We start from the raw sequence: 27,103 nt of genomic DNA, 5'->3' as shown, positions 1-27,103 counted from the left end.
TGTGATACCTGCTCTGGTCCATCACCTCTCCCAGTTGCACTTGTCGTCATTGGTGCCCACCTTGGCCACACCCAGACTCTGGATTCAGAGAAGGAGGCTCCATTTTCATGGAATAAGTTCTAAGAGAAAGGTGGAGTTCCCTCGCTTTTTAGAAGCCCAGTACAGCCTGGAGGCTGGGAAGGCTTCCTGGAGGAGGGGACACTTTCCTGTTGAAACTGTGAGCCCCGGACTCAGGACTCTGTGGCAGGGCCTAGAGGACCCCACCCCGCACTGTCCCCTGTCCCCTGAAGCCTGGATCTGGCTGAGGTCACCAATATCAAATCGCTGGGGCTGGGAGCCGGGAGGCAGCCCTGCCTCCTCCCACCATCCTGGACCCCAGTGTAGACTTTGATCTGCCCCGTAGTACTTCTGGGCACAGGGGGGGGCTTTCTTCCTGGAAGGGGGTGGGGAAAGGGCAGTTCTAGGCCAAGCGTTAGCCAGAGAGAAGTTCCCAACTCTTCCAGAATACCTGAGGACACCAGATATATGAATACCAGATGCCATCCAGACCTTTAGACTCAGAAAACCCAGGCAGGGTTTTGAGCTTCTGCATTTCTCAGCAAGCGCCCCAGGACTTCCTCATGCAGACCAGGGACCCGGGTTAGGGACCCATTCCCCTGCCCCCGGGCTGAGCTAGTGGTTACTCTCCCCTGATCTCATGGGAGTTGCCACCAGAGACTTCCCCTGGCTGTGAGCTCCTGGGGACCTCCCTCCCATCACAATCTTCCCTGCATTGCCCTCCTTAACCATCCCCTCCTCCACCCCGGACCTGGGGAGCCAGGGCCACCCAAAAGGGGTGAGGAAGGGGAGTCAGCCACCCCAGCAGTCTACTGTGCCTCTGAGAGCCCCACCCTACAAACACACCCCTCTCCCTATTCCTTGGAGAGTGTGGGGGATGGGCGGTGGCTCCCTCTGCAACAGAGTCTGTGACCTCCCATTCATTGATATGCATGGATCAAATTTCGGAAATGCAATTAATTACCTGTTGTTGTGTCTGCTTTAATTATTGCCGTGTTTTCTATGCACTTCATACAACTTAATAAACTGTTGGGGAAACAAGACCTCAGCGGGGCCTGGGGCTCCAGAGAAGCTGGGCCCTGTCCCCAGCTCCGGGAAGCACTTTCCACCTTTCATTCATGCTCATATTCATTCATTCCTTCATTCATTTGTTCATTCATTCATTCATCTGGTCAGCCAGTCACTGATTCATTCACTCAGTCCTTCATTCATTCAGATATACATTTACTTGTTCATCCATCCATCCATTCATTCATTCATTTACTTATCCACCTAATACTTACTAGCCCCTACCATGTGACTGGCTCCAGGACAGATGCCAGGAAACAGTGGTAAGCAAAAAGACAAGTCCCTGCCTTCGAAGAGCTGAGAATCTGGTGTGGGAGACAGATCATAAACACATACGGTGATTGCAAATACAGCTACGAGAGTCAGGGGAGGATTCTTGGCAGGAGTAACATTTGAACCCACTCCCTGATTCATTTACTTGTTTATTCATCCGTTTGAGCTGAGCAGGCTCTGGCTAGTTCCTAGAGACAGCAACAGATGAAAGGCCCAGGACCCAGAAGCCAAGAGCCCAGGAGGGCAGCCAATGGGTAGGCAAATTACCATCGCAAGGCAAACACTCCCAGAGGTAGTTGCCGAGTGGGATCGGGGTTCAGGGACTGGAGAAGTGGCCGGGGAGGCTTTCCTTGGGAGGCAGTGGGAGCAGGGGAGGGTTCTGAGCCTGCAGAGGGCAGGCCTGGGGTCAATGAGCCAGCTTCTTTGAAGTGGCCTGGCAGGGCCCTGGTACAAGTGCCAGCAGGGCATGGGGGTGGCGAGAGCATGGAAGGGGCGGGGGAGGAGGGAGAGGTTTGTGAGAACAAGGCCTAATCCATGGTGCGCATGGGGTGGGTGTGGAGGGCTTGGTCAGGCCAGGCCTTTAAGAAGAAGCAAAAACTGATCAGCCAGAGAAGAGCACTCCAAGATGGACCCTGCCCGGGCAGAGGCTTAGAGGCAGGGGTTGGGCTGGCCTGCTCAGGGATCGCCGGAAGCCTGGCACCGTAGCAGTAGCTGGGGCCTGAAGCCCGAGATGGGGAGATGAAGTGGCTGGACCCTTGGGGCCACACTGAGAAAGGACCTAAGCTAAATCCTGAAAGCAATTGGGAGGCATCGGCGGTCTGCCAGCTGGGGAGGCACCTGCCGAGCCGAGTGCCCCAGTGTGTTCACAGGTGTGATTTGAATGCCAGGTGCGGTCGGGCATTGCGCTGGGGATACTGCAATAAGCAAGATGTGGCCTCTGCCCTCCGAAGTGGGGAGGAGCCGGGCCCAGGTCAGTACCAGACTGGTGGGTAATTGCCACCAGGGTGACCATCCCAGGAGCCCAGAGGAGCAGGCTGTGCTCAGGAAAGGAAAATTAGAAACTGGTTACGCCATTCTAGAATTTGTCAAGTCCTTGCTCACACCAGGTACTTCTCATTCACTATCCAGTTAATAATAATAGTGGTAGGGGCAGCAGCAGTAATAGCTAACACTTATTTCATGCCAGGTTCTCTCTGTTCTTTGTGCTTTTACCCATATTAATTCATTTAGTCTTCACAACAACCCCAAGAGGTGGATATTATTGTTAGCATTACCCCCATTTGACAGATAGGATGTGGAGGCTCGGAAGCTGTGTCCCCTGCCCGAGGAATAAGTCGCTAAGCCAGGATATGAACTTGGAGCCCGCTGCTCCCGAGATCTACGCTGCATTCACTCTGCCCTGCACCCCCTCCAGGGAGGACGACTGGGCCCGGGGACCGCACGGCAGCCGCAGCCTGGGGTGACCCTGGCCCCACGCTCCCCCGGCAGCCAGGCCTGGGGCTGCCGCAGTCTCCTTCTGCCGACGGAGGCTGGTGTTTTATGAACCCAGAACCGCAGCAAGATTCTCCTATTAATTTATTGGCACTGCTAATTAAACATCATATTCGCAAATGTAAATTTCCTAATGGCCTCCCTTCCATTTCCCAAATTTCCTAAAAGAGCCTTCCTGTTTTGATTGTCAATTGAAAGCAATTAAATCTCACAGGCGGGGTGGGCTGCGGCTGGTTCAGGCGTCTCGGGGTCTGGAGGGGATCAGGGGCCCCTAGACAGCACCGGGCTGGGTCTTTCCTGACCAAAGGGGAAAACTGGGACACGGGAATGTTGGGAGGGGGAGGCAGAGGAGGCTCGGCTCTGGGTGTGAAGGCCTCAGCTGCGTTCTCCCCGGCACACCCTCATCAGGGATGGGCTTCCCTGCTGCCCCCGACGTGGCTGCTGGCCTGGCCTGGAGTTATCTGCAAGGCTGTGTCAGAGAGGCCGGGGCTGGAAGGAGGAGGGAGGTGGGAGGGAAGGAAGGAGGAGAGAATCCAATGGGAGAATGCAAGAAGGAGTGAATTTCAGTGCTTGAAGGCACCTTAGGGATTTCCCAGTCCAACCTCTCACTCGAAAATGGGGAAACTGAGGCACAAAAAGACAAAACTTGCCCAAGGTCACAGAGTCAGTAACTGGAGGAGCTGAAGCTTCAATGAAGGTCTTCTGATCCCTTTGAGAATCTGATGAGCTATGTCCCCTCATTCCAGAACAGTGTCCAAGAGCACAGAAGCAGGGATTGAATGGACCCTGCTCTAAACCACGGGCAACCTCCAAGTCAGTCATTGCTTAGTGTTTAGAAGCAACGGCTCTTGGATCAGAGAACCTTTGAATCCCACATGCAGCAAGTTCTCTGCCTCTCTGGACCTCGGTCTCTTCATCTGTAAAATGGAGTCAGCAGTCTCTCCCTCCCAGATCTGCTGGAGGATGACTTGACAAAACTGACGAGTGTGTGGCCGACATCTGGAGGGGCCTCGTAGCCTGGGAGAGAATGGGTCCACATGGGTGGAAGGCTTGACCTCATCTTTGGAATATCAGTCAACATTTTCTCAGCACAGTGCCAAGCCCATCACCCATGTCATCTCTGCAATTCTCCCCCACCGATGAGGTAAGTCCTGTCATTGCCCCTTTACGGATGGGGAAACTGAGACCTCAGGAGGTTAGTGATTTGCCTGGGGTTTGTACAAGACACCAGAGTGCATTGCCCATTCCACTCAGATGACAGGACAAGCATCCCCTCCCTACTCCGCTAAGCACAGCCTCTGGAGAGAAGGGCAGAAAAGGAACCCTGTGGGGAAACTGAGTCAAAGGGCCAGGACTTGACAAAGACTTTGAGAATGCAGGAGACCCCGCCCCACGTCCTTGCCCCAGGAGCCCCTGGGAAAAGCTGGTGCGTAGAGCTGGTGGGGAGGTGGGACAAGCCCCCGCCCCAGCTCTCCATCTGCCCACCCCACACCACCCCCTGCCTCCACTGCTTTTGTGTAGCGGGGTCTTTAGCGGGTACCCTGAGTGTTTTGGTTGCTGCTTGGTAGTCTCCATTAGGGAGAGTTTTAAAAATACACTCTATTGTTGTTTATTATTAATGGTGATGACACAGAGAGTAAGCTGTGTATCAGCTGCCTGCCATCCGGCCTCTCATGGGCCGGGGCTGAGCAGCTGGAACCAGGAGCCCCACCCAGAGCACGAGCTGGGCTCAGGGCCTGGTACTGAGTTCCAGGGCATCCAGATAATTTTTTTTAACGTGCTCAAATACATGTAACATAAAACTCACCATTTCAACCACTTTAAAGTGAATGATGCAGTGGCATGGAGTATATTTGCAATGCTGTGCAACCATCACCCCATCTAGTTCCAGAACTTTTAGACACCCTGGATGGAAGCCCTGTACCCACTAGCAGCCCCCCACCCCCCTCCCGCCCAGCCCCTGGCAGCCACTGGTCTGCCTCAAGTCCTTTTGGCTTTACCTATTCTGGACATTTTATAGGAATGGAAACGCACCCCATGTGGTCTTTGGTGTCTGGCTTCTTCCACTTAGCATAATGTGTTCAAGGTTCACCCGTGTTGTAGCCTGGATGGGAACTTCCTTCCTCGTTACGGCTGGGTAACAGTCCCTTGTGTGGATAGAGCATGTTTGTCACCCATTCATCTGCCGGCGGGCACCCGGATTGCTTCTTTGAGCACGTTTGTCACCCATTCATCTGCCGGCGGGCACCCGGATTGCTTCTGCCTTTTGGCTGTTGTGAATAATGCTCTTAGGAGGGTGTCCAGAATTTGAGCATAACAGTCACCCCAGTTCTGGGTTGGAAGAAGTCCAGATTCTAGGCAAAAAGACTTCCAGATTTCAGGTCAGAGGATACCCATAAAGCCTGGGTATGAGAGCGTCCTTGTGCCAGACGCCAACTCTCCCAGCCCAGGGGCCCGAAGGGTGACTTTGGTGCTCCTGTTAGGAAGGAGGGTGCCATCCCCAGCCCCAGGGGAGCTGACTGCAGCTTGGAAGGGCTGGGGGTGTTCACAGGTGTGACCCTCCCCAGAGTGCGGGGGCTGGACGAGGTGGACTCCTGAGGACCTTCTCACTCCGGCCTGTCACAAGAGCAGAAGTTCCTCCCCAACATGGCAGAACCTCAGTGCATGAACCACAGAACAACATGTCAGAGAGGACAGGGGCTGGACTTTGTCCTCACCCAGGGACATTTGAGAGATGGGGAAACTGAGGCCAGGGAAGGAAAGAGGCATCTTCATTAGCATTGCAGCCACCAAGGCCTTCATAGCGACTCTTCATTGGCCCTTTCCAAGCATCTGGTACTGTATTTGGCACAATTCAGCAAAGGCCATTCTATGGTTACCCCATTTTACAGGTGAGAACATGAAGGCTCAGAGGTGTGAATCCATTGTGTAAAATGTAGGGGAGGAAGAGAAGTTCTCAGGTCTCCCAGAAGGAAACCAAAGGTTTTTCCCATACGACTGTAGCCAGTGACGTCTATCCTGAAGGTCGGCACCGAGTCGTCCTCTTCCGGGTGTCAGTGGGTACCTCCATACCCTCCTGCTGGGATCTCCATCCCTGCGCCCATCTCAAGGCCAAGGGAGGTGGCATAGATAGTGGCAAGAGCACAGACTTGGGTATGAATCCCAACTCCAATCCTGTGCAACTATCGCTTCCTTACTGAGCCTCAGTGACCATCTGTAAAATGGGGATCTTGCCGAGACCCACTGCAAAAGATCTTATGAGTTAGGTGAGCTGACCGTCTAAGAAACTTTGCACAGAGGCTAGCATGCCGTGGGTGCTACAAAAATGTAGACCCAACAAATGACTGTGGCCTCCACCCCCGGCCTCACCCCACTGGGCCCCAGGACCGAAGAGCTGGGTCGCCCATGGGGCCGGAGGCCGGTGCAACCCCCGGGAATCCATGGCTGAGAAGGAGGGGTGCTCCCACCCTCAGGGGGATAATCAGAGAGGACAGCACCTTCAGCAGACCTCTGCCAGAAGACACGACCCTTTCACCTCATCAATATTCAAGAGCTTAACAAAAAAAGCTATAACTAGGGAAGTCAGAAATAATGGAATGCAGTATTGATTATTTCATGGTGCGATTAGGGGTAATTACATCTCTCAAATTTTATTTTAATGTTACTTTCTACTACTTTTAGCCTTTTAAAATTATCCCAAACATCCCTATTTAATGGAACACACATGCCTTCAATTTCAACGTGAAATACTTTTTTTCTGCTAAAGTGTGACCTCGATATATTTGAAAACATAAATTACGCTATGTATAAACCATAAAAAATGAATGATGAATTTAATTCTGCTGAGGCGTGAGGGATGGAGCGGGCAGGTGGGCGGAGGTGCTGTTTATCCAGCGCGGAGGGGACTGTCGGGGACGGTCGCAGGCAGGAGGGGGCGGCGGGGGTCGACGGGGGCACCTGACCTTCAGGGGTCCGTGCAACGGGGTTGCAGAGCTCGCCAGCACGCGGGGCAGGGAGGGCCCCCGAGGCTGCGCGCGCCCTCGCGCCCTCCCTCCTGCCTGCGCCCCACTTCTCGGGGCCTGGGGATGTGCAGCCAAAGCGCCTGCAGTTGCGTGGGCTGGTTGGCGGCCTCTGCCCGCAGGGCGGGGTGCGGTGGTCGCCGTGCAAGCTGTCGTTGGTTCCTCTTACAGGTGAGCAAATGAAGGCTGCGGGGACTTGCCTAGAGTAAGTCAGCCAAGGGCGGTGCTCAGGGACCCAGGCCTCGGGGCTCTGCAGCCCTGGAGCTTCAGCCTTTGGAGAGAAGGGCCTGTTGTAAGTGTCCAGGTCTCTGGGGACAGCAGGGCTGTGGGCGGCCATCCTGGGGGATTCTCTAGCCCTGGAAAGCCCCTCCCGTGCTATTTTTGTTCCCCTCTTCCTTGACACACCCCTTGCCAGAGCTCTAGAGAGGCTTGGGATCCAGGATGGGGGTGCTCCAAATGGGGGTAGGAACTTCCCCCAGCCCTCGGGGCACACGCCTGGCTCCTGTACCCTCCTCCTACCTCCCAGGGACCACCCACCCACCCCCACCCCTGCTCCCCATCTGGCTGCCTTGTGAGCCCCGAGAGGGCAGGGGACAGCTCCCTCCGCCCAGTGACTTAGCTCCCGCTTAAGAATATCGTATGAATGAGCAAACCGCTCCCAACTGGTGTCCTCCAAGTTGCTAAATCCAAGGGTGGATCCTCAGCCCACCAGCCTTAAGGGCCTGCCCTCCTTCCTGAACCCCTTTCTCACCTCCCTTGGCCTTGATTCCGGAACACCCCTCCTCTGACTTTCCTATGACCCTCCCCTCCTTTTACTCCTGCATCCCCTTTGGGATTCCTTCCTGCCCCCCCCATTGGAGGACCCGGCCCGTCCTTGACCCTCCCCCAGGCTGATCTCTTCCCGCTCACAGCTTTACCACCATCCACACCAGAGCTGTCCAACAGAAATATAACCCAAGCTCCTTACACAATTTTAAATTTTTTGGTAGCCACGTTTTTAAAAAAACTATTGTGTTAACATGTATACAACACAAAATTTCCCATTTTAACCACTTTTATGGGCACAATTCAGTGATATTAATTACATTCAAACTATTGTGCTACCATCCCCACCATCCATTACCAAAACTTCTTCATCACCCCTAACAGAAATCTGCACCCATTAAGCAATAACTCCCCATTCTGTCTCCACGAGTTTGCTTATCCTAGATATTTCATATAATTGAAATCAGACAAATATTCGTCCTTTGGTCTCTGCGAGCCACATTTTTGTTGAAGTTGGGTGAAAAAGCACAGGTGAAATTAGGTTTAATACTGTATTTTATTTCACCAATATATCCAAAATATATATTTCAATTGTGATGAATATAAAAAGTCACTGAGAAGTTGGGTTTTGGGTTGTTGTTTTTTCCCTAAGTCTTTGGAATCTGGGGTGTCTTTCATACTGAGCACATCCAACTTGGACCAGCCACATATCAAGTGGTCACCAGCCACAGGTCTCTACTCCAGCCCAGATCCTCTTCTCCTGTGCATTTTCCTATGTCCTCCTCAGCACCTCCATTTGGATGTCTAATAGGCGTCTCAAACTCAGAACCTTCAAAGTTAGCACCTGATCTTCCCCCAAAACCTGCTCCATCCCCAGTCTTCCCAGCCCCACCAACGATAGCTCCAGCTTTGCAGAGCTCAGGGCAGAACCCTGGAGTCACCCTTGACTCCTCTTTCCATCACCCCCACATCCAATCCATCAGCAAATCCTGTTTGCTCTAGCCTCAAAATGCATCTAGAATCTGACCGCTTCCCACTGCCCCCCACCCCCCACACTGGTGTGGTACATCTATTATTACACATGAGAGTACATTTTTATATTTGTACTATTAACTATACAGTCCATGGTTTAACTTAGAGTTTGCTGTTGTGTTGTGCAGTTTAACGGATTTTAAAAAAAGTTTTATTCTAATAACATATATACAGCCTAAAATTTCCCCTTTTAACCACATTAAAATATGTAATTCAGTGTTGTTAATTAAGTTCATAATGTTGTGCTACTATCACCACCATCCATTAACAAAACTTTTCCAAATAAATAGAAACTCTACATTTTAAGCCTTAATTCCCTATTCCCTCCCTCCACCCTGGCCCCTGGTAAGCTATCTTCTAGATTCTGACTCTGTGAGTTTGATTATTCTAATTATTTCATATCAATGAGATCATATTATATTTGTCCTTTTGTGTCTGGCTTATTTCACCCAAGATGATGTCTTCAAGGTTCATCCACATTGCCACTTGTATCAGAACTTTATTCCTTTTTATGGCTGCATATATTGTGCGTATATCCCACATTTTGTTTATCCATTCATCAGTCGATAGACACCTGGGTTGCTTACATCTTTTGGCAATGGTGAATAATGCCACGATGAACATCAGTGTGCAAATATCTATGTGGGTCCCTGCTTTCAATTCTTTTGGTATAGGGCTAAAAGTAGGATTGTTGGCTCATACGGTAATTCTATACTTAAGTTTCCGAGGAACTGCCAAACTGTCTTCCACAGCAGCTGCACCATTTTATATTTACACCAGCAGTGAATGAGTGTTCTTGTTTCTCCACATCCTCTCCAACACTTGCAACTTTCCGTTTTTTTAACAGTAGCCTATCTAGTGGGTGTCAAATGGTATCTCATTGTGGTTATGATTTGCATTTCCCTAATGTCCAATGAAGTTGAGCATCTTTTCATGTGCTTTTTGGCCATTTGTGTATCTTCTCTGGAGAAATGTCTCTTCGAGTCTTTTCCCATTTTTTTTAATTGGGTTGTTTGTCTTTTTGTTCTTGAGTTGAAGGAGTTATGTATTCTGGATATTAAACCCTTATCAGCTTTAATGGTTTCCAAATATTTTCTACCCTTCTGTTGGTTGTCTTTTTACTTTCACGATAAAAGGTTTTAATTTTGATGAATTCTCATTGATCTATTTTTTTTCTTCTGTTACTTGTGCTTTGGGTATGAAGTTTAAGGAACTATTGCTGCCTAACACAAGGTCCTGAAGATGCTTCCCTACATTTTCTTCTAGGAGTTTTATACTTCTGGCTCTTATGTTTAGGTCTTTGAAATATTCTAAATTGATTTTTGTATATGGTATGAGGCAGGGTGAGGCCAGGAAATTGTGTCCTTTTCTTTTTTGTTGTTCACTGCTCCACCCCAGTGTCCACATTTCTGCACAAATGGATAACCATTTGTATAAAAAGCATGTATTGAATTCCACTTATTTGAAATGTCACCTTTATCATGAATTTGACTCTCAGATGGACATGATCTGTTTGATGAGTACAGTGTTTCTGTTTAGGGTGATGGAAAAGTTTTGGTAATAGATGACGGTGCTAGTAGCACAACATTGTGAATGTAATTAGTGCCCCTGAACTGGATACTTGAAAGTGGATAAAATGGGAAATTTCATGTTGTGTTACCACAATAAAAATTTTTTTTTAATGGACCTGATCCATTCCGTTGATCACTTTATCTAAACCCATTCCAATACTGCAGTATTTTAATTACTATGATTCTACAGTATGTTTTCCCAACTGTTAGGGCTTTTTACCTTTGAAAAGATTTTTTTGATATTTGTACGCATTTTCTTTTTCATATGACTCTCACTAGTGGACTATAACATTTGATAAACGTGTGTTGGGAACTTGATTGAGAGTACACTTAATTTACTGATTAATTTAGGAAGAATTTATTTCAATATTATCATCCCATCCCAAATGCAGTATATCTCTTCACTTATTTTCTAAATAAAAATATCAGAGAAAAATATTTTCACAGCCTTGGGGCAGGAAAACCTAGGGGCCAAAAAGAAAAAGAATATCTACACTTTTTTTACTATATCAAAAGATCAGCAAAAGGCTGTGAGAAAAATGATTCGTACCCATAATATATACAAACAGCTGATTAGAAAAAATGGATAAAAGATATAAACAGACATTTCACAGAAAATGAAATGGTAACAGCCAATATTCATATGAATAGAAGTTCCAACTCATTAGTAATCAGGAAAAGGAAAATAAAAACAATGAAATATATATATATATTATCTGACAAATTGGCAAAAACTAAGAAGAGTGATATCTAGTGTTGGTAAAGATGCAAGTAAATCCAGTCTCATACAGTGCTAGCAAGATTGTACATGAGTTAAATTTTTGGAGGACAATTTGTCAAGATCTATCAAAATAAAAAATTTTGACCCAGAAATTCCACTTCCAGTGCTTTCTTTTTCAGAAATACTCAGATATGCAGAGATGTGTGTCAGGATGTTTATTACCTTGTCATTTCAAAATAGAAAACACTTCTTTAAAACATAAATGTCCATTATTCAGAGGGTGGATAAATACTCACAGCTCGGCCACACTATGAAACCCCACACAGCTACTGAAAGACAAGAGGTAGATCTATATAGATCCTATCAAAATCATGGAAAGGTCTCCAAGGCATACTGTCCAGTGCAAAGAAGCAAATCAGAACAATACATATGCAGTATGATTGTCATTTATATAAAAGATAATTCATATATTTGAAAAATGGACAAAGGATTTGAACAGATATTTCCACAGAAAAGATATATGAGTGTCTAATAAGCCTGTGGAAAAAAACGCTCAACATCATTAGCCATTAGGGAAATGCAAATCAAAACTATAATAAAAATCACTTTATATAGCCAGCTACTAGGATGACTATAATAAAAAAGACAGACAATAACAAGGGTTGGCGAGGATGTGGAGAAATCAGAACCCGCGTACATTGCTGGTGGGAATGGAACTTGGTGCAGCCGCTGCGGAAAACAGTGGCAGTTCATCAAAGGGTTAAACAGGGAGGTACTATATAACCCAGAATTCCGCTCCTAGGTGGAGAAGAGAAATGAAAACATGTTCACATGAGAATTTGAATAAGAATGTTCATTAAACTGCATTATTCACAATAGCCAAAGGTCGAACGCAAATATCATCAACTGTTGAATAGGTAATTAAAATGTGGTCTATCCATTTGGGCAGAGAACAAAAATATATATGCAGAGCCCTCCTGAGGAGCCGGGGGGAAATGTATAAGTGTTGGACTGCCTCACTTGGATTGTTGCTGATGTTCTCACAAACATTGAGGACTGGCGGTTTGGTGTGCCGAGCCCCCTATCATGGGACTTGCCCTTATGAAGCTCGTTACTGCAAAGGAGAGGCTAAACCTGCTTATAATTGTGCCTAAGAGTCTCCCCCTGGGTACCTCTTTGTTGCTCCGATGTGGCCCTCTCTCTCTCTCTAACTAACCCAACTCGGCAGGTGAACTCAGTGCCTTCCCCACTACGTGGGGCCTGACTCCCAGGGGTGCAAATCTCCCTGGCAATGCAGGATATGATTCCCAAGGATGAATCTGGACTCGACATCGTAGGGTTGAGAACATCTTCTTGACTAAAAGGAGGATGCAAAATGAAACAAAAGAAAATTTCAGTGGTTGAGAGATTCCAAACGGAGTTGAGAGGTCACTCTGGTGGACACTCTTACGTACTATACAGATAACCCTTTTTAGGTTTTAAGGTATTGGAATGGCTAGAAGTAAATACCTGAACTATCAAACTGCAACCCAGTGGCCATGACTCTTAAAGACGATTGTATGACACTGTAGCTAACAAAGGGTGACTGTGATTGTGAAAACCTTGTGGATCATACTCCCTTTATCCAGTGTATGGATGGATGAGTACAGAAATTGGGACAAAAACTAAATGAAAAATAGGGTGGGAAGGGGGGGATGATTTGGGTGTTCTTTTTTACTTTTATTTTTTATTCTTATTTTTACTTTTTCTGGTATAAGGAAAATGTTCAAAAAGTAGATTGGGGTGATGAATGCACAACTATATGATGGTACGGTGAACAGTTGATTGTACACCATGGATGACTGTATGGTATGTGACTATATCTCAATAAAACTGAATTTAAAAAAAAAAAGAGAAAAAATGTGCCATATAGTAGAATATTATTTGTCCATGAACAATACTGATACATGCTACAGCCAGGATGAACCTTGAAAACATTATGCTGAGTGAAAGAAGCCAGACACAAAAAACCACATATTATTATGATTGTGTTTATGTGCAATGTCCAGAACAGGCAAATCCACAGAGACAGAAAGTAGATTATTGGTTGTTTAGGGCTGGGGGTCGGGGGAGGAATGGAGAGTGACTGCTAATCAATAGATACAGAGATTCTTTTAAGGGCAATGAAAATTTCTAAAGTTGGTTGTGGTGATGGCTGCACAATTCCGTGAAAATACTAAAAACCATTTAATTGAACGTTTTAAGTGGGTGAATTGTATGGTATGTGAATAATATCCCAATAATAGCTGTTTCTTTTTAATGAAAGATAATTAAGATGCTTGCATTTGATGCTTTCTCACTGATTAGTCATAGGCCCAGGCTTGGACTCGCAGGCCCAGTGGAGGGGGGAGTCCAGAATTTAAAGACCTCTCTATCATCTCCTTTATAATCCCCAACTCTGCTTGCACACCTCTAGGGATGAGGCACTCACTACTGCTCAGATGATGTTAAGCAGCTCAGATTATTAAGAAGTTTCCTCTGCTGGACAGTAAAGTGTTCAAGGCTCAGGACTATATGGCAAACATTTTATATATATGTGTGTGTGTATGTTATAAAACTATATATTTATATATATTTATTGATGTGTAAGTTACATTCCACAAAATGCACACACTTTTAAGTCCCCTTTCTATTCGATACTCAATATTCATTTTTTTATTTCCTCCACTGTAAAGAATGCAGGGCTGAGAACAACCTCGAAGTATTAATGATGCCCATGGCATTCACATAGTATATGCAGTTTTCAAAACAGGTCACTTTCTTTATCTGACTGAGAGGTCAGAAGAAGTTTATACCTACATTTTACAGATGGGGAAACTGAGGCCCAGAGATGGGAAGGGACTTATTCCAAAGTCAGACCAAAAATAACTTAGATCTTTCTTTATGCCCATCCTCAAGGGTCTTTTCGCAATCCACCCCTCCCATGAAGTGGGCACTGGATTTTTTTTTTAACTGAGAACTAGATTCACTCTACTTACTATGCAGATCCTCCAACAGCAGATTGAATCTTGATAATTTTGTAAAATCTATTACTACTTGCCTTGTACATTATTTACCTGCTAAGCACTTGTTAAGCACTTTGCATATATTATCACATTTACATCTAATTCTCAATAGAAACCTCAAAAGTATTATTGCCTCCTTTTCACAAACGACATTGCTGAGACACAGAGAGATTAAGTAACTTACTCAAGGTCACACAGCTGAGAAGTAGCAGATGAAGGATGTAAGAGGAGTGGAAACCTGACAAATCCCCTCCCTGGATTCACCCTCTCCCCACCTCTCACGGGGGATCAGTTCTGCTGGGAACTCAGTGGGAAAGGGCAAGCACAGGGTTTCTGAGAAGTCCTGGAAGGCTCTCTGGAGGCAGCAGCATTTGGGCAACTCAGACCAAGTTTGGGGTCTCATTTAAGCTCTCAGTAGACTGAGCCCCAAGAACTCTGGGCGTCCCAGTGCTCAGCACCCACCTGGCACGGAGATGCACTCACAGTGAGGGGAGGTGCCTGAAGAGGTTGTTCTGGCTGGAGCATGGCAGTGAGCTGGACACTGGCCTCAAAAGCCAAGCCTGGGGATTGGGAAGAGTCTGGAGAAGACAGAGGCAGTAAGGTTTATTGGGCATCTAGTACCTTCTATCCTGTACACCTCTCAGCAGCCCTGCTAGGACCGTGTTACTAGATATTCCATTTTAAAGACTGGGACCAAGCAGGGGGGAAAGGAAGCACTTGGGTACAAAATCTAAGGGGCACCAAAAAGCTCAGAAATCAAATATTATTTTAAAAAATCAAAATTAATACAAAAAAAAGCAGCTAGTGATAAACAAGATATCAAAATTGTAAATAACACAGGATGGATATTACTGATTTTCCCTTCACCTCAGGCTGCGAGGCACTGTTACTGATCTTGTCTTTATTTGAATTTTGGATATTTAGTTCACTGTTGCTTTTTTTGGGGCATTAATTTTGATTTTTTTAAAAATATTGCATTCAAGTATTATTTATCTTCATTGCGGAATGTTTTTGGCGCCCCCTTAAGTGTTGCCCCCAAAGTCCCATTCGCCCCCCTCTCTCCCCGGTCCCGGCCCTGGGTCACACGACGAGTGACCCTGGACTTGGCCTTGGGCCTTCAGAAGCCACCTGAGATTCCTGGGCTCCAGATCGCTAGCGGGGCGGGACGGCGGGGCCTGGGGGCGGGGGGCTCCAGCCGCCACTGCCCGGGAGAAGGGACAAAAGCCGCGGCTTCACGCCTGGGGCTGCTGGGAGACAAAGCGACTCAGACCCGGGCGAGACGGGCGAGACGGACGGGGGTGGGGTGGGGGAGGGCACAAAACCAGAAGAGGAGCGGAGAGAAGGGTGGGGGGTGATGGGGAGACGGGATCGGTGGGGGGCGCCCCTCCCTGCCTCTACCCGACTCCACCCCACCTCGGGAGGCCCCGGCAGGGCCCGTCGGAGGCGCCCGGGGCGGGGGCTGCGGGGTGGGGGTGCGCTCGGGGCTGGGGCGCGGCGCTCCCGGCCGCCCGCCGCCTGATGCGTATCGATCGGCGCCCGGGGTCGGCGCGGGGGCACCAGCTGCCGGCGGGCGGGGCGACCGCACATTAGCGCGGCCGGGGGACCACTCCCCGGAACGCGGGCCGGGCAGCCCATTAGACGCCCCCGGCCGGCCGGGCGACCACCGCGCGGGTGGGGCGAGGCTGGCTCCACCGAGGCGGCCCCTGCGGCGGGCGGGCGGGCGAGGCTGCGGCCGGGACGGGGACGCACCCGGCCGGAGCCTGCGGACCCGACCCGACGGGCGAGACTGGGGGCCCCTGTGAAACGCCTCCGCCTCGCCCCACAGGCCCGCTCGGCCCAGCTGCTTTCCTCTCGATTCCCGAAACTTCTTTCCAGCCCCTCGGCCTCTGCACGTGCTGCCCCCTCTGTCGGGGACGCCCGTCCTCCCATCCCAGCCTACCCGGCTTAGTATCACCAGCGGATTCCCCGGGAAGCCCTTTCTGACACCCAGGCGCAGTGGGGTGCCGGCCTTTGCACTTCCTCAGCCGACCACCCGAACAGGCCCTGGGAAAGAACATGCTAGTCTCGGGATTGCGGGTTGCCCTTCCGCACTGAGAGCTCTCGGGGCCTGTTTCCTGCCTCACATCCTCGTGGAGATCCTGGCGTGGGGCCCGTTGTGGGGGCCCCCAGCACATCTGTGATGAGGGAATAAAAGCAAAAGCTAGAGAGGAGGCCAAATTTGCAGAGCTCACAGGGCCCTCTTCTTACTGGGGGGCCTACGGGGCAGAATTAGGGTAGAGTTTAGTTCTGTTACTTAGCTGTGTAACCTTGGGCAAATTACTTAACCTCTCTGGGCCCGTTTCCCCAGCTTCATCAAGGTCTGATTGGGAAAGGCCAATGGGTACCCTAATTCCTGCCTCTGCGGGAATCCCGCGGGAGAGCAGTACTCTAAGCTGGGGAGGGGACTGGAAACCCCATAAGAAGGGTTGGGATGCAAAGGGCATGGAATGCTCTAATGGGGTCTTGGGGCACCAGGAAACCGACCCAGCTCACCTGCTGCAGAGACCTAGAATGGGAAACTTTCAGGAGCGGTGGTAACTTGGTGATGTGCTCCTCCCTTCTAGAGCCAACCCTCTTACCTCCTCATGGATGACACGCCAGCTCCAGGACTCTGTTTTTTTTTTTCTTTAATTGAACTCATATAACATAAAATTACCGTTTTAAAGTGAAAGTTCCAGTGGTGTTTAGTTCATTCACAATGTTGTGCAAACATCACCACTAATTCCAGAATATTTTCATCACCCCCATAAGAAATCTCATACCCTAAGTGGTTGCTCCCCCTTCCCTTCTGTCCTCAGCCCCTGGCTTTCTGACTTTACGGATTTACCTGTACCAGACATTTCATATAAACGGGATCATGTAATTTGTGACCTTTTGTGTCCGCCTTCTTTCACTCTGCAGAATATGTCCAAGGTTTATCCATGTAGCCTGTATCAGAACTTCGTTCCCTTTTATGGTCGGATACTGTGCCATCGAATGGATGTACCACCGTTTGTTTTTCCATTCGTCCAGTGATGGGCACCCTTGGGCTATGGTGAACAGTGCTGCCCTTGTGACTTCTTAACTCCATCTATATGCTGACAATCCCCAAATTGATATCTTGTGCTCAAACCTCTCCCCGGAGCCCCAGGCTTGTTTATGCATCTGTCTACTCAACATCTTCACTTGCATAACTAATAGACAGGGCTGCCTCTAGTTCAAACAGTTCCCTTGCAAGTTAGGAGAAGACACCTTCCTTCAATATGACATTTAAAAAAAAAAACATGGGACTTACTACATGTTATTCCATAAGTTGCCCAACTATGGGCAGGTGGGCCAGAAGAGAGCAGAATGCACCTGCCCATCCCAGTCCGTGCCAGGCGACCTCAGACCTGGCCCTGCACAAAGGAGGCGAGGGGAGGAAAAGGAACGAGGGGGCAGGGGTGGGGTGGGGGTGGGGGCACTGGCTCTGGGGTTTAATCAGTAGCATCCAGCTTAAATTCATCTGAATGGCAGCTCCATAAATCAGACTTCGTGTTACATGCGTGGCCAGAGCACATGTGTCCCTTTAGGGAGCGGCGAAGCTGCCAGAGGGCAGATGTGCTCCTGCCTCAGCCCCTCAGCCCCTTGGCCTGGCCTGGCTCAGCCTGGGAGGCTCATCCCTGGTGGCAGCGCCCTGGCCTGGTGCACACTCGTGTCCACACTCTCACCCACTCACACCTGTGCTAAGGCCATGGCCACCCTCTAGACCCTCCCCACTCTTCCCACCCACCTCGGAGGTGGCTGTGGCAGGTTTAGGGTTGGGTGGGGACTAGGGAGTGAAAATCAGGCCTCTGAGAGAAGCTGGTGAACAAGAGAAGCAAGCTCAGGACATGGTGAGTGCATTACACGCTTGTGTGCTCCTGAGTGATGGCCAGTATGCACACCTGAAAGTTAGACAAGTCTATGATGAAAATGAAACACCTCCTGGATAGGCCAACCTTGTACAGCGTACAACCTGTTCAACCTCACACAGCAGCCCTGCTGACAGGCATCTGTATTAGCCAGGATAGGATATGTTATGCCGTGGCAACAAACAGCACTAAAATCTCAGTGTCTTAGAACAAGAAAGGTTTCTTTCTTTCTGATGACACATGCCCAGGCAGGTGGGCAGCAGGGCTTGATTCCTGGAAGTTACACACATCCCTTCCGCCCACATCCCTCTGGCCAGAACCAGTCCCACAGCCACGTCTAACTCAAGGGGGCAGGATGTACCAGGCTTCCAGGTGCCCTGCAGAGGGGAGCAGGATATCAGGAGAGTGGGGATGTCTGCCTCAGGACCCCAAACTTAGCACATCCAAACCAAACTCCTCCCACAGTCTTCCCAGTACTAAAAGGGACCACCCCTTCTGCCATGCTCTGTAGCTCAGGCCCCAGAGTTTGGAGGCACCCGTGATTCCTCTCTTTCTTTACTATCCCACAGACAAGAGGCTTGCAAAGCCTGTCAACTCTATTTTCAAAATATATCCATAAGGAAACCTCTTCTTCCCACCCCTACACTATCAGCCTGACCTGAGCCATCACCTCCAATCCAGCCTTGATTGTCGTAGTGAACTCCCACTTCCACCTTTGCCCCCTACAGTTCTTCTCCACCCAGTAGCTGCAAGGATCCCATTAAACGTAAGTTGGATCATGCCACTGCTCTGCTCAAAGACCAGCCCTCCATGGCTCCCACCTTCCCTGGAGAAAAGCCAAAGTCCATCCAGCGGCCTTCCTTCCGTAGCCCTCCCTCCCCATTACCTCTTTGGCCTCAACTCTTCCCAATCTCCCCCTCTCCTCTACTCCAGTCCCCCTGGCCTTCTTGCGCTGCTTGGATGGTCACCTCCTCCTGTCTCGGGGCCTTTGCACCTGCAAGTCCCTCTGCCTGGAGGGTCTCCCCTCTGACCTCAGCTTGGCTCCCTCCCTCACCACCTCCAAGACTTTGCTCTAACTTTCCAGTTCTCAATGAGGCCTTGCCTCACCACCCTATTTTAAACTGCATGCCCAACCCTGCATTCCTTCTGCCTCGTCCCTATTGTACTTTTTTTTTACCAGAAGACTTGCCACCTTCTAAAAATTTAAAGATTTCGCTTACTGTGTTAATTGTCTGTCTCTCCCACTATGATGTAGAGCTGAGATTTTCTTCTGCTTGGCTCACTGTTGTGTCCTCAGCACCTGGCACATAGTAGGTGCTCAGTAAATATTGTTGAATGAATGGATGGATGGATGGATGAGCCAAAGCATGAGAGTGGCCAAGAGCTCAGACTCTAGAACAAGGCTGCTAGTGTTCCAAGACCAGCTCTGTCACTTACTATCATGTGAATTGGAGCAATTCACTTAGTTTCCCTGTCTGACAGTTTCTTCATCTGTACAATGGGAATAAGAATACAACCTACCATGTGGAACTGGAAATTTCAACATACTAATGCACATAAGAAGTCTGCATGCTACCTGGCAAAGCCATGCTTGGTATATGCAGGCTGTTATTATTTTACAACTGTGACCTATAATTTTGCTTCTATCCACTTATAACAATGAACTAAACAGAGAGTCTTCTGACTATGGACAAAGATTTACATATAATAGTGTACATTAAGTGTACTTTTAATAGTAAAAAGTTGGAAACTATCTGAATTTCTAAAAAGATAGGATTTGTGAATAAAGTATGATATACCCTTTGAAGGAATACTAGGCAACCATTAAAACTCGAGTTCTCAAAGAATATTTAATGCCATGGGAAAATGTCCAGAGTATAATGCTAAGTGACAAAAGTAGGATAGATTTCTTAAACTAAGCAGTGGCTGTATGGCTGTGTGTTTTATTACTCATCCTTAAATTGTACATACACTCTTTTTTATGTATTAAATCATTTATAAAAATGCAGGAAAAAAAGCAGCATAGAAAACTATATGATTCCAATTTAGATTTAATATTTTATGCACCACCACCTCTATGCATTCATAGAAAAAAGACTGGAAAGAAATAGACCAAAAATGTTAACAGTGATCCTTCTGGGTGTGGAGATATTGAAAGATTTAAAAATTCTTCTCTACATATATTTTCCACATTTCTTATAATGATCACGGAAGCAGCATTGCTTTTATAATTAGGGGGAAAAAGATGTTTAAAAGAATTTAGATCAGAGTTTTCCAAATACTAGCTCCACAGGTCGTTAATAAGGGATTGTTGGAAACAGGGATTCTGAGTGATCAAATAAGTTTGACAACGGTAGGATAAAAAGAGTAAAAACCAGTTTCCCGGCTGCAGGACTTCTCAGAGCCTTTACTGTAGCACACAGGATGGCCCGCCAGCCGGCAGCAGTTTCCACACTCAGTGGAAGAGGGAGTCCCTTGCTGCAGAGAAGCTCACGATGAATCCCTGGAGGCCGGTGGACACCAGGATATCAAGAAGACCTGGGGGTGCTTGGGTGCCACCCCTGGCTGCAATGGGGCTTCCATGGGCGGCTCTGGTCTCTCCAGGCTCCCCCACTCATGATCTGGAGTCTGAGCCTGCTTCACTTCTCTGGATCCCTTCTCTGGATCCCTCTGCAGGCCTCTGAGAATCCCTCCTGTTCCTCTGCAGTGACCCCAACCCAACCAGTCCTCAAGACCGCCCTCGCCCGGAGTGTCTCCGACTGGCTGGACTCAGGCTACATCATTCCCTCCAGCTCCAGCAACATCAACTGAGTCACCAGATTGGGTTAGGGAGTTACCGGGGTCCTCCCACCCCCATGATTTCGTGATTGTATAGGATGTTTTCCTGCATGAGGGGGGTGACCTGTCCTTCCAGCTAACTTGCAGGCTGCCTTAGGTCTCACAAAGCACCCATCACGGCCTGGGCGCACTGTAACCACTCTGCCATCACTTCATTGGGAAACCCACCCCCAGACTCCTTCCCTGTGCCCTCTGCTCCCAGAGGCTGCGTCTGTCCCTGCGCCCAAGTCAAGACACCCTGCTTCCCAGAACTCTTGCAAGGTCCCCTCCAAATTCTTGCTCCCCTCCACGTTTCTGAAGACCTCCCACTTATCCCCTCCTCCAAAAAGTCTTCCATGATTGCCGGCAGAGGTCCAAGTCACCTTCTCCTCAGCATTGCTAGAAAGAGCTGCTTCTCCCCATGCACAACTGTGCCAGGCCCAAAGGCACAGCGACAAACGTGCAAAGTGGGAAGGTGCTGGGGTTTTCCTGGAGCATCCCAAATCTGGGATGTGCCGTCCGCTGACTCACCAAGAGTTTGACTTGTTTTCCTTTCCTGGTTTCGGATTGCTCATCTCTCCAAGAGGTACAGAAAAAAAAAAAATCCTGTTTCGAATCATCGAAGACTCCATTGTCTGTGTGCACACAGCCAGGGCTGCCGTCCGGAGAGGCGGGGAGACCCTTGCGGTGTGTTTTCTTGGCATGTGCTTCTCAGTCTGAACTTCTATTCCTGCCCCGCTCTGCGCCTGTGAGAGGTGCTCTTTTTTGTGGGTGTGATGCCTTGAAGATCTGACCCTGCATCTCTGAGAGTGTGAACTTCGGCGAGAGTGTGCGCCTGGGTCCTTGAATACAAGTTCATGGAGGTGGGAGTTTGCGTGGGTAATAAGTGTGTGGGTGCAGCCTCCTGGAAGGGTGAGTGTACGTGTCTTTGGGTACACTAACTCATGGCTCTAAACGGCTCAGGAGCCCCCCCCCCCCACCTTCCTTGTAGGTCCCCGGGGCACCCTGCAAGTCTGCTCCACATCAGAACTTCACCCTCCCATCCTTCTAGCCCCAGCCCAGGGAGGATGCAAAATTCACACCAAGCACAGATCACAGCGGGGCTGAAGAGACCCCACCCCAGCCAGGCACATCTCCTGGGCTCTAACAAACCAGCCACAGCCTGCCAGGAACTCAAGGTGTCAGAGCCCACCCTCAAGGCTGCCGGGCCCCTGAGGGCCCTGGACTTGGTGCAGGAGCCCCCAGGGGCCCTCTTTGCCCCCACACACATAACCAGGCTGAGCAGCTGGGGAACACCTCGCGCCCAGCGCAGAGGAACCCAGCTTTGACTCGCAGCCACAAGCAAATGGAGCGAGGATCCCCTGGCGCCCCAGTTCCCTCCCCCCACCCTCGGGGCCGCTCTTCCCGCAAAATCAATCATCCTGCCACTGCGTTTGCGGGAAATGGGGGGAGGGCAGGAGGGCTTGTGGGGCGCCCGTTCCCTTGCAGGGTGCTCACCCCATGGGGATGGTGACCAGGGCTCCTGGGTGCTGGCAGGGCACCTGCTGCAGTCTCCCAGAGGAACCCCACCCGGAGCCTGGGGCCCCTTGTCTGCCGGCCCAATTGGGCCCTGAGTTGAAGGGGTGGGGTGGGGGCACAACACCTCCGGGGAGAGGTGGCAGGAGGCGAGGAGGAAGGCTCCCGAGTGGGAAGTTGGGTCAGATTTCATGACTTCACGTGTCCAGCAAGCCTTCCCAGCACCCATGCGCCACGCCAGGCTGGGTGAGGGCCTGCCAGATCCAGGAGGCGACCCAGGAGCCTTCTCAGAATCCAGGGCTGTGGACGAGAGGAGTTTCAAGGGGGGCTGGGCTGGTACCAAGAAGGGCCCCAAGGACTGCAGCCATCAGCTGTCCTCTGCCCTCCGGCTTGCCACCGTAGAGGCCCATTCTCTGTCCAGGGGAAGCTGAGCTCTTCTGTCCTCTTTTTTTTTTTTTTAACATGGAAATGACCCCATGGTTGGGAAACAGATGAGGAGCCTCCTGGCCTACCTCTCCCTCCACATCCGTCATCCCTTCTAATAAAGCCAGTGATGACGCCTTGCGTTCATTCGGGGCTTTGGCCTATAAAAAGTGCTTACGCAGACATGAGTTTATTTGATCTTGAAGACAACCCCGTGAGGTGGGCAGGGCAGACAAGATGACTGTTTTCACCCTTATCTTACAGATGAGGAAACTGAGGGTCAGAGAAGCCCACCTGCTGGAATGAATGAGTAGATGGCAACAGGTTAGGGCGGGAGGAGCAGCCCGAGCCTGCTGGGAATGGGGAGAGGGGTAGAGATGCTACAGGGAGGGGGCGGAGGTCACGTCTTCCGGGAGGTGTATTCTTGTGGGAAGAGCACTGGACTAGGAGTCCTTGGGCCTGGCTGGGTTACAGCCCTGCCTCCAGCACTGGCTTGCTAAACAAGCGGTGTCTCCTCCCTGGGCCTCCACTTCCCCCTCTGTAAAATGGAGTTAATAATCCCTGCCCTGGCTTGTGGGGATGTTGCAGGGATCAAACCAGTGCTACTGGATGGAAAAGGGCTTTGGAAACAGCAGGAAGCTGCCAGCTGGCAGGAGTCATCAGCCCACGTCTGCCTTGGAGCATCTCCGTGCCCAGGGGTTGGCAACCCAGGCCGGGTCCTGGGTTCTAGAACCTGGAGCTTTGCCCAGCTCAAAGTTCCCACTCAGCTCACCAGCCTCCTCTCGGGCTGGGGGTCACTCTGGGAACAGGGCCCGACAGCCCCGGATCACCAGGAGCCTCTTCCCTCCGCCCCCTATGGGAGGAGGGTGAAAGTGAATATTAGCTGGTGCTAACTAATTTGATGGTGCTGATAAAGGCTGGGCTGCCTGGGGCACCTGGGCCCCACCCTGCCTGCCCGCCCCCGTTGATAACATCGAGGCTGAGCTGTCCTGACTCCCCGACTCCCCGTTCTCAGGTGATGAAATGCCGGCTCAGTCGGGCTGGCTAGTGCTGCAGTTACCAAATCGCTGTAATTGAGATTCGTTTGGGCGCCCCATTGGGTCAGCCCTTGCAGGCACCCACTAATTAGTGGCCAGGGGGAGGGGGCGAGATGATCAGAGCTTCCCCCACCCCATGCCCATCCCTCAGCCCAGCCCATCCTCAGCTCCTTACAAAGGTGCAGAGCGGTGGGTGGGAGGGGTCGCAGAGGCTTCTTGGACATCACACAGTTGTTGCAAAACTTCTGAATGAGTTCAGTGCAAATGAATTTGAAGCAGACAATGAAGTTCCCTTTAGAGACACCTGGACAGAAAAAAATGAAGGGAAAAGCGCCCCAGGGAGAGCTCATTTGGAGATTTTTTTTTCTTCCTGAACCCAAAACACACAGAGAAAAACAAACCCACCTGTCTACACCCGGTGCCAGAAGCAGGCAGGCGCGCCCTGACTCAGTCAGTACTGGGCTGGCAGCAAGCTGGGCACACACGTGAGGCCCCAGGTACACGTGTGTGCATAGAAAGCAGTGACACATGAGTGTGCAGGGCCAGAAGTGCTGGGCACACACATGTGGAGGCAGCACCGGCTGGGGATTGGAGCCGAGCCCACGTGTGTGGGAGGATGAGGGTAGGTGGGGTGGAGGCCACATGCTTGGGGGTGGCTGGAACAAGGCCAGACAGATGAGGGTAGGGGAGGCAGGGCCTGCTTGGCTGAGGGGCAGAGGCCAGGGGCCCCCAGGATGGCAGTGGGCAGTGCCCCCCAGCAGGGACCCTGGCACCACCTGGTCATATGGGTGCTCCTCGCTCAGCTGGGGCCTCCAGACAGATGAAATGTCAGAGTGAGGGCTCTTGGGCCCCACCTGCCCCACCCCACTCACCCAACTTGCTCTGGTTAATTGCCCGGGTGCTTTATTTTTTCCCTGTAAATCTCACAGAGGGACAAAAGCAGGTTCTGAGTCACCAGGACACAGCCCCCAGTTCCGCCCACTCTCGGGCCTTACCCTTGCTCCCACCCCACTCCCAGGACCCGGGGACCCCGAGGTGACCAGAGCCTGGCCCAGGTGACTGCAGAGAGCCCCAGACCCTCCCGGGTCTGCAAGGTGTCCCCACCCCCCACTGTTGACCACTGCCCCGGGGCCCAGGGTGGGTGAACCCCCACTCCCAACCCCCCACCCCCCAGAGCCCTAATGGAGCAGACTCCTCACTGTGGTTCATTTGCAATTCATGGCTCCAGCTGAGATTGCATTAGGGCCGCCTGTCACTGGTGATGAATGTCGCTTGTTTTCCAGAAAAAAACGGGTTCTGGATGTGGAGTGACAGGGCCGCAGGGGCACCGGCCCTTCCTTGGCCTGAGCCGCTCCTGGGAGCTCTTAGGGGTCCTACACGGTCAGAATGAGGTTGCCCGCAGCCCAGTCTTGTTCACAGAGCCCTTCCTACACCCTGTCCCCTGGGGTTCTGCCAACAGCCCCCCTGGGGGGTTTCTGCTTGAGCAGCTCCATTTGACAGATAAGAAAACCGAGGCTTGCAGGAAGAGGGAAGGTTGTTGAAAGCATGTTGGATGGAGCGAACTGGACAGCGGTCCAGGGGTCTGCAGGTGCAGGGGGGCTCTTGAGGGGAAGGCCTGAGGGGCAACTGGGGGAGGCAGATTTAAGGGGGCAGGCAGAGGGGTCCCCATAGCCTCCAGCCCTCCCTACTCCCGCTCCTAGGGATGGGGGTCCCTGCCCCACCAGGGATGAGCAGTTGCTCTCTCCCCACTCTGCCCTCTCTCTCCCTGGCAACCCCTTCCTGCCCAAAGAGGGCAGTGCCTCCTCCTAAACCCTAGCTTTGATGAGTGGGTAGAGGGAGAGGGAGTGTATTTCTCCTTGTTCCACCCCAACCCGGGCCCACAACCAGATCGGGGGTGGAGAATTAGCTGGAGGCCTCAGCTGGGGCGCTCTCCCACACGCAACCCCCAGGCCTTTGGAGCAGCCTGGAGAGGCCTCCTTGGTGACCTGGAGTCACCGTGACTCCCAGTTTCCCAAAACGTGCTCTGTTTCATCGCCTCTCCTGCCCCTACCATCTGGAGCCGCAGCCTGGCAGGGCAGCAGACGGGAAAAACAATTCCATCCATGCGTGTCTTGTCAGGCCCATCACTGGAAAAAGAATAAGAGCTCACTTGGGAGCAGTTTTTATCATGTGCCCTTTCACGGCTGCGATGTCTTACAATTTAGCCAGAAGACATGCAAAGCCCCCTGGCACAGATGGGGAAACTGAGGCAGAGGTCTCAGGGCAAGGGGCAGAGGTTCTGTCCTTGGCTGTGTCCCGGTGCCTCTACTTGCTGAATCGTGAATGAGTGGAGGCCTCAGCAGGAGGCTGGGGCGGCTGTGGGCTGCTGGGCACTCAGGCCCTTGCCAACCCCTCTCCGGACCTCCCTGCCTCCGCCGTGCCCAGGGTCTGGGAACAGGAATCCTCCTCAAAGTCTGCTGATGGGAGTGGGAATCTGGCCCTCACCCAATCAGAAGTCGGGTCCCCTAGGATCCAGCCCCACAGCCCCAAACCCACCCAGAGGGATGGAGGCAATGGTCCTGTTCCCACTAAGCTATTGTAATGACAGCTACTTACAAATTACTGAGTGCTTCTTGCGTGCCAGGCACCATGCTGAGTTGGCACGCCATGTGTCACTTCTTTTCCCTGACAACCCACCCAGTAGGTACCGGCCTTTTCCTCTTTTCCCAGACTGCAGCCCAAGCACCTGGCATCAATGCCCCAGTGATGGCTGGTAAAGCGTCCAGGTCACCGCCCCCTCTGGCTGCCCTCCCCTTCCCAGTCGGAGCTTCTGTCTTGGCATTTTTGACCAATGCGGAAAGCCTCACCTGGGGTGCCAGCTAGCCCATCTGTTCCAGGGCAGCCCCAGGGATGCCACTGGCTCAGGGCCCCGCTCTCTGAGAACCCAATGCTTGGGTTTCCCTCGGCAACAAGGCCAGATGTCCAGCTCTGGGTCCGCGCGAGCACCCCCTCCCCTGGTCCCCAAGTGTCCAGGGACCACACAGGTTTCCAGGATCCAGATGAGCAGATGTGGGTCCCATGTCCCTGAGAGGGGAACAGCTGAACCACAGCTCTGGGGCATGGCAGGGGCCAAGGCTCCGTGCCAACACCTTACATCCCCTCTTATGCAGGACACGGAGCCGTGCATAAGAACATGGGCTCTGCGATGAGCTGGCTCTGGGTTCCTGATGTCCCTTCCCAGCTGTGTGACCTCGGGCAAATTGCTTTGCTGCTCTGGGCTTTGGTTTTCTCATCTAAAAGTGGGCCTGAGCGTGCCTTCCATCGCATGGTGGTGGGGTGGTGGTGAGGTGCACGTGAGCTGTTGTAGAGCACAGACACAC

This window comes from Choloepus didactylus, chromosome 2, assembly GCF_015220235.1.
Source record: "Choloepus didactylus isolate mChoDid1 chromosome 2, mChoDid1.pri, whole genome shotgun sequence".
In the NCBI taxonomy this organism is placed as follows: Eukaryota; Metazoa; Chordata; class Mammalia; order Pilosa; family Megalonychidae; genus Choloepus; species Choloepus didactylus.
This window is presented reverse-complemented; position numbering follows the sequence as displayed.